Below are 8,760 nucleotides of genomic sequence, written 5' to 3' on the forward strand. Positions count from 1 at the left end.
TTGTTGGCTGCAGTCCTTTCCTCACAGCTGTAGCCTGCAGTGGCTGGCTTCAGCAATGCCTTCCAGGGCCTACTCTTTTCTTTAAGGTTTTTCTTCATGTCAACTTACCCAAGATCATGTCCTATAAGATGCACTCAAAATAAATTCATATGGGGGCTAATGAAAATTGCAAAATCCCTTCCCTTCCGTTATCTCACTAGGGGAAAACACACAGTCACATTCCCAAGACCTGCCCACAGTTGAAGGTAGTGTAGAGAACACAAGGGACCTCCATGATGAGGGGCAGCAGTCTTGGAGGCTAGACTTGAAATTGTCCACCACACACAGTGCAGCTTGCCCTGCCACGCGATATGCCCAAGACTTTGTGAGCAGAGTCACCATGAAGACGACCAAATGAACGCCATCTATGCGTGGGGTCATTGTCACAAATGGCTGTCTGTCTCCTGCTTTAATCAGTTGGTGTTCTGTTTTATGCTGTGATACAAGGAAGCTTTTTCAGCTGTTAGAGGGGCTTTGTTATACCAGGGAGACATCAAGACCTAAAACAAGTCTAGAAGACTTTGTTAGAAGATGAACGTTCATTGCAGAGATGGGGATAAGGGCTCTGGCCAATTATTGAGAGGCAAAGGAAACACTTATTGAACAAGTGTGACACTAGATTAAATTTTTTATGGGATTCTGCTTTTACAGTTATAGTGTTCCTGAAAGACAGTGTTATCCTACTTTTGAAGATGAGAAATCTGGGGCTAAGAAAGTTCATATACCTTGCCTGATGCTGCAGAGCCAGGAAATAGTGTAAGTGGGTCTTGAACCAAGACTGTCATAGCAAACAAAATATCTTCCTGTAATACGTGTGCATGGACTATGGTGTTGGTATGACACACAGAACAATGAGCTTTGGTGCTCCCATAGACCGATCTCTCCTGGTTTGAGAATTGTGAGGAGCCGCCCTCGCTATCGCTATTGCCGTTAGAAGATGGCGCTGACATCCACTGTCAGTTGGAGTTAACTGTCGCTGTCAGTTGGAGTTAACTGTCGCTGTCAGTTGGAGTTAACTGTCGCTGTCAGTTGGAGTTAACTGTCGCTGTCAGTTGGAGTTAACTGTCGCTGTCAGTTGGAGTTAACCGTTTAAACTGTGCCTCTCCCGTGACGTCATCTGGGGTGATGTGCAAACCACCAATCCCGGCTCTACACATCTCACTCGGAGCTCCTAGGCTTATATAAGGGGCTGGGTTTCTTAGCTTGGGGTCTCCCTCTAAGAAGCTGATCATCTATCTCTCAAGATGCATTAAAGCTTTACTGCAGAAGGATCCGAGTGTTCTGCGTCGTTCTTGCTGGCGAGACGGTAGCGCGGGACATCTGGTGCCGAAACCCGGGAACTCTTCAACATCGCCGGCGCCGCGGGAGACCCCTCGGAAGACGGGGCGGATTCAGAACTGCAGGGACGTAGGTTCAGAGAGGTATGCTTTATCCTGAACAACCCTTTTCTCGACTTTGGCCTTAGTTTGTCATCACCGTGGGACGGGTCAGTGGAGGCTTTGGTGCTAGTCCTGTTTGTCCTTCTCCTTCATCGTGGCTGGTGCTGACAGAACGGCGCTGTCCGTCTGGCGCTGTCCGTCTGGCGCTGTCCATCTGGCGCTGTCCATCTGGCGCTGTCAGTCTGGTGCTGTCAGTCTGGTGCTGTCAGTCTGGTGCTGTCAGTCTGGTGCTGTCAGTCTGGTAACGGAGTTGAGCGCGTTTTTAGATAAGCTGTCAGCGCGATGGGGTCGTCACAGTCAGTGGTTACAGCCCTACAGACTGTGCTAAAACAAAGAGATCTTAAAATTGCACCACGAACACTTCAAAATTTTGTGAAGGAGGTAGATAGAGTGGCACCATGGTATGCTTGTTCCGGGTCCCTCACTGTGGCCTCATGGAACAAGCTAGGTAAAGAACTAGACAGGAAGCATGCAGAAGGAGATCTCTGCTTAGGTACCAAAGCCATTTGGAAGCTAGTTAAAAACTGCTTGGAGGATGAGGCCTGTCACCCTGCTATAATAGAAAGTCAGGGAACCTTAGAGGAAGTTCAGGATAGCATGTCAGAAACTGAACGGAGTGAGAGAATGGGAGCTCGCAAAAGAAAAGACATGTCTAAGAAAAAAGGCCCTCCCCAGGAAGTTAAGAAAGGGGGAGAGAAAGAAGGGAGTTATCATTCACCCCTTAACAAATCTAAGAAAAAGAAAAAGCCAGAATCTAGTCTATACCCTGCAGTAGAGCTAGAAGCCTTGGAGCTAGATAATTCTGATTCTGACACTCTGGATTCTAGCGAAGAAGGTGGTCTAGAGGAGGAGGTGGCACGGTATGAGGAAAAAGATATCACCCTGATAGACACCGGCCACTGAAAACAAAAATGAATGTGAGGCCACCGCCTATAAATCCGGCGGGCTCACGCCTCTCAGCGCCTCCGCCATATGAGCTTCGGCTGAATACTGGTACTGACTCCTTTTTACCTTTAGAGGAACGGAGAAAAATACAAATGGCTTTTCCAGTATTCGAGAATGTGGAAGGCGGAAGAGTACATACCCCCGTAGATTACAATCAAATTAAAGAATTGGCCGAATCCGTTCGTAATTATGGGGTCAATGCTAACTTTACCACATTACAGGTGGAAAGGCTTGCTAATTTTGCCATGACTCCCACTGACTGGCAAACGACAGTGAAAGCAGTGCTTCCCAACATGGGACAATACATGGAATGGAAGGCTCTCTGGTATGATGCAGCCCAGGCACAAGCTAGAGTTAATGCCACGGCTGAAGATGAGAATCAGAGGCAGTGGACATTTGAAATGCTGACAGGTCAGGGTCAACATGCCCTTAATCAAACCAACTACATCTGGGGCGTCTATGGTCAGGTGTCGGCCGCCGCTATTAAAGCATGGAAGGCCCTCACAAAAAGGGGAGAGTCCAGTGGACACCTTACAAAGATTGTCCAAGGACCCCAAGAGCCATTTTCAGACTTTGTGGCCAGAATGACAGAGGCCGCCAGTCGCATCTTTGGTGATTCAGAACAAGCTATGCCCCTGATTGAGCAACTTGTCTATGAACAAGCAACCCAGGAATGTCGAGCGGCTATCGCCCTCGCAAAAGCAAAGGTTTACAAGATTGGCTCAGAGTGTGCAGGGAGCTGGGGGACCCCTAACCAATGCAGGACTAGCTGCCGCCATTTTACAAACGCACAGGTATAGAGATTTATCTAATCGAAAAGCTTGTTTTAATTGTGGGAGAATGGGGCACCTTAAGAAAGATTGTCAAGCCCCTGAAAGAACAAGAGAATCGAAGCTTTGCTATCGTTGTGGTAAAGGTTATCATAGGGCTAGCGAATGCAGGTCAGTCCGGGATGTAAAAGGGAGGCTTCTGCCCCCTATTGAAGAATCCAAGGTACCCCAATCAAAAAACGGGTCACGGGGCCCATGGTCCCAGGGCCCTCAGAAATATGGGAACCAATTTCAGAAAAGCAATCAAGAGGAAGTAGAGGTTTCCGAGGAACCTCCGGAATGGACTTGCGTGCCGCCTCCGACTTCTTACTCATGCCCCAAATGAATGTTCAACCGGTCCCAGTCCATTCCCCTGGACCTTTGCCCCCTGCCACCATTGGGCTTATTCTGGGCCGTGGCTCCTTAACTTTACAGGGACTCATTATATATCCTGGGATTGTTGACCCATATCATAAAGAGGAGATTCAAGTTCTCTGTTCTAGCCCTCGGGGTGTATTTTCTATAAAGCAGGGAGATAGAATTGCACAACTGGTGTTGCTGCCCTCCCTCGGGGATGGAGAAACCTACACTTTACAAAAAAGGGCTATGGGATCTTCTGGAAGTGATTCAGCCTATCTGGCTATACCCCTAAATGAGAGACCTACAATAAAATTGTTAATTAATGGAAAAGAATTTGAAGGGATAATGGATTCGGGAGCAGACAAAAGCATTATTTCACTCCATTGGTGGCCGAAGTCTTGGCCCACTGTTGTTTCATCTCATTCTCTACAAGGTCTTGGATACCAGTCCTCTCCTGCCATCAGTGCCTCAGCCTTAACCTGGCGGGATGCTGAAGGCAAACAGGGATGTTTTACCCCCTATGTGTTGCCACTCCCTGTAAATTTATGGGGACGAGATGTGTTACAAGCCATGGGCATGACCCTAACTAATGAATACTCCCCCAGGCATCAGCCATTATGGCAAAGATGGGGTATACAAATGGTAGAGGCTTGGGTAGGCAAGAACAAGGCAGAATAAAACCCATTACACAACACGGAAATCGGGGTAGAAAAGGACTGGGTTTTATTTAGGGGCCGTTGAGGCTTCACGACCCATACCATGGAAAACAGAGGAGCCGTTATGGGTCTCTCAATGGCCTCTATCCTCTGAAAAATTAGAGGCTGTCACAAGATTAGTGCAAGAACAGGAACGGCTGGGGCATCTAGAGCCTTCTACCTCCCCATGGAATACACCAATTTTTGTTATTAAGAAGAAATCTGGGAAGTGGAGATTACTCCACGACCTGCGGGCCATTAACAATCAGATGCATCTTTTTGGCCCTGTTCAAAGAGGCCTTCCTTTGCTTTCTGCACTTCCTCAAGATTGGAAGCTTATTATTATAGATATTAAGGATTGTTTCTTCTCTATTCCACTTTACCCACGGGATAGACCAAGGTTTGCCTTCACTATCCCTTCTCTTAATCATATGGAACCAGACAAGAGATTTCAGTGGAAGGTACTGCCGCAAGGCATGGCCAATAGCCCAACAATATGTCAGCTATATGTGCAGGAGGCTTTGGAGCCAATTAGGAAGCAATTTACATCTTTAATCGTTATCCATTATATGGACGATATTCTTATTTGTCACAAAGAGTTAGATGTTTTACAAAAGGCTTTTCCCATGCTGGTGGCTGAATTAAAACAGTGGGGATTAGAGATTGCCTCAGAAAAGGTTCAAATTGCAGATACAGGCCTCTTTTTGGGCTCAAAGATTACTCCCAAAAATATAGTTCCTCAGAAAATAGAAATTCGCAAAGACCACTTACAAACATTAAATGATTTTCAGAAACTTCTGGGAGATATAAATTGGTTGAGGCCCTTTTTAAAAATTCCATCTGCTGATCTAAAACCCCTCTTCGATCTCCTGGAGGGTGAGCCTCATATCTCCTCACCCAGAAAATTTACCCCTGCCGCCCACCGAGCCTTACAGATGGTGGAAGAGGCCTTACAGGAAGCACAATTACAACGAATTGAGGAGTCACTACCTTTTAATCTGTGTGTTTTTAAGACAGCTCAATTGCCAACTGCAGTCCTGTGGCAACATGGACCATTACTTTGGATTCATCCAAATGCTTCCCCTGCTAAGATTATTGACTGGTACCCTGATGCTGTTGCACAGCTCGCGCTTCGCGGAATAAAAGCAGCTGTTACACATTTTGGCAGGGATCCTGATTCCTTGATTGTGCCTTATACTGCTGCACAAGTTCAGACCTTGGCAGCCACATCTAGTGATTGGGCAGTTTTAGTTACTTCCTTTTCAGGACAAATTGATAATCATTTTCCAAAGCATCCAATTTTACAGTTTGCCCTAAACCAGGCTATAGTGTTTCCACAAGTGACAGCTAAAGACCCACTCCCAGATGGGACTGTGGTGTACACTGATGGATCAAAAACTGGTATGGGAGCTTATGTGGTCAAGGATAGGGTTATATCTAAACAATATAATGAAACTTCACCTCAAGTTGTAGAATGTCTGATAGTACTGGAGGTTCTTGAGGCTTTTCCAGGACCCCTCAATATTGTATCAGATTCCTCTTATGTGGTTAATGCAGTTAATCTCCTTGAGATAGCTGGAATAATAAGATCCTCCAGCAGAGTTGCTAACATCTTTCAGAAGATACAAGCTGCCTTGTTAAATAGGAGATTTCCTGTTTTCATTACCCATGTCCGAGCACATTCTGGACTCCCAGGTCCCATGTCCTTAGGGAATGACTTAGCGGACAAGGCTACAAAGCTGGTGGCCGCTGCCTTGTCTACCCATGCACAAGCAGCAAAAGAATTCCATAAGCGCTTTCATGTGACGGCTGAGACCTTGCGCCGTCGTTTTGCTCTATCCAGGAAAGAGGCTAGGGAAATTGTTACTCAATGCCAGAATTGCTGCGAATTCTTACCTACTCCCCACATGGGAATAAACCCACGTGGCATTAGACCATTGCAGATGTGGCAGATGGATGTTACTCATATTCCCTCTTTTGGAAGGCTTCAATATGTTCATGTTTCTGTTGACACCTGTTCTGGCGTAATGTTTGCCACACCCCTAACAGGGGAAAAGGCCTCATATGTGATTCAACATTGCCTTGAGGCCTGGAGTGCTTGGGGAAAACCCAGAATTTTAAAAACAGACAATGGACCAGCATATACCTCTCAAAAATTCCGACAGTTTTGTCGGCAAATGGATGTTACCCATCTAACTGGCCTACCTTATAACCCTCAAGGACAGGGCATTGTGGAACGTGCCCATCGTACACTCAAATCATATCTGATTAAACAAAAGGGGAGTATTGAGGATGTTCTACCCTCGGTACCAAGAGTTGCTGTATCCATGGCACTTTTTACCCTTAATTTCTTGAACTGTGATGCCCAAGGCCACACTGCGGCTGATCGCCACAGTTTAGAGCCTGATAGGCCAAAAGAAATGGTAAAATGGAAAGATGTCTTGACTGATCTCTGGAAAGGCCCGGATCCTATTCTTATAAGATCCAGGGGAGCTGTGTGTGTTTTTCCACAGGAGGAAGAAAACCCCCTGTGGATCCCTGAAAGACTCACTCGAAGAGCTCCTTCACAACTCCAGAATAAGAAGGATGGAGGCCAAGTGGGTGATGAAGACTCTCCTACTCGGGATGATGGTTCCTAGTATGATGGGAGAGTTACGGTGGGCCATCATGTCTACCTTCCCCTACCGATGCCAGTGATGCAGAATGCCCAGGTGTTCCCTAGATTTTTCACAAATAATAGAGAGTTGGGGCTTGCCTTTTTGCCTTTAGATCCTCAGATACAGAGTTTTCAGGATGAGAGAACCTTGTCATTAGTAGGAAGCTTGTGCTTTACTGTGATTTCTTCATTAAAGGATAATTTTATTCATATGGATCCAGAAAGATCTAATGCTAATCCTTTTGAATTAATGGAAGCTGTACTGATCTTTCTCCTATGATAGTGAGAAGGGACAGATTACTTTTGATTGGAAAGGGGCATTAGGCAACAGTCTGAGTGAGGGACAGAGCTCTGGATCATCTGATTGGTCCTCCTCCAATGTTAAGTATACCCCTTTTAAGAGAACTAATTATTCAGCTGCCCTTTATTTGGGTTGTGAGTAATGATACCTTAGGTAAGAATCAGAAAGAAATAAATTGTTCTGCTTAGAATTGTTTTTATGCATTATGCTGGGATGCTATTAAGCACCCTTTTGCTTTGGTAATGCGCATGCCTCGATTTATTCCAGCTCCTGTTGAGGCGCCAAGTAATTTGAGTTTGTTTAGGGAAAAGCGAGATTTTTGGGATCTCTGCTATTATTGTGGGCCTGATAGCCACCGCCGCGGTTACTGCTTCGGTTACCGCCTCGGCCCTTGCACTTTCTGCCACTGTGCAGACAACTCAAACCATTAATGAACTATAGGCCACTGTGACCATGGTCCTAGATAAACAGGCCACTGCCAATTCTCAGATACAAGGAGGCCTGATGTTGGTAAACCAACAGATTAATTTGGTTCAGGAACAATTGGATATATTGTGGCAGATGGCCAAATTGGGATGTGAACAAAGTTGCCTGGCCTTTGTGTCACTTAGTACAATATGAGAATTTTACAAGAGCAGCTAACCTGTCAAAAGCTCTGTCTCAACATTTATTACAGAATTGGACTTTTGAGTTTGAGCAGACACTCCGTGAGTTGAGAATGGCGATCCTGCAAGTGAATTCGACGCATCTGGATCTTTCTCTGATGGAAGACCTCTCCCCTGGATTTCATCTGCATTTTCTTATTTTAAGGAATGGGTGGGGGTAGGATCATTTAGCCTAGTTCTCTGCTGTGGAATAGTGTTGATGCTTTGGATGGTGTGTACGCTCAGAGCCCAAACAAAAGGAGAAAGTGGTGGTGGCACAAGCACTTGCTGCCTTAGAACACGGAGCATCCCCTGACATTTGGTTAACCATGTTAAAGCAATAGGTCGCTGGCCTCCCAGCTCTTGCACCCCACGAGGCTAGTCTCATTGCACGGGATAGAGTGGGTAGGCTTCAGCAGCCCAAGGAGTTGCAAGGCTAAGCACTGCACAGGAGAGGTTCATGGTATAACGACTTTCTCCTGGGAGATAAGTCATCTTGCATGAAGGTTCTATGTCATGATCTCCTTCCCCCAGAAAAAAGACATCGGACTGGTCAGGACTTCCTCTGGGGATAAGACCCTGGAGAGGAGCTTTGTACATGTTCCGAATTTGCACATGGGGATTTGACCTCTATCTCCACTCCAAAGTTGTGGGTGTCCTATTGCTTCAAAAATAAATGAATAGGGGGAGATGTGAGGAGCCGCCCTCGCTATCGCTATTGCCGTTAGAAGATGGCGCTGACATCCACTGTCAGTTGGAGTTAACTGTCGCTGTCAGTTGGAGTTAACTGTCGCTGTCAGTTGGAGTTAACTGTCGCTGTCAGTTGGAGTTAACTGTCGCTGTCAGTTGGAGTTAACTGTCGCTGTCAGTTG

The sequence above is a fragment of the Mesocricetus auratus genome, unplaced genomic scaffold, assembly GCF_017639785.1.
Source record: "Mesocricetus auratus isolate SY011 unplaced genomic scaffold, BCM_Maur_2.0 Super-Scaffold_4256, whole genome shotgun sequence".
Taxonomy (NCBI): Eukaryota; Metazoa; Chordata; class Mammalia; order Rodentia; family Cricetidae; genus Mesocricetus; species Mesocricetus auratus.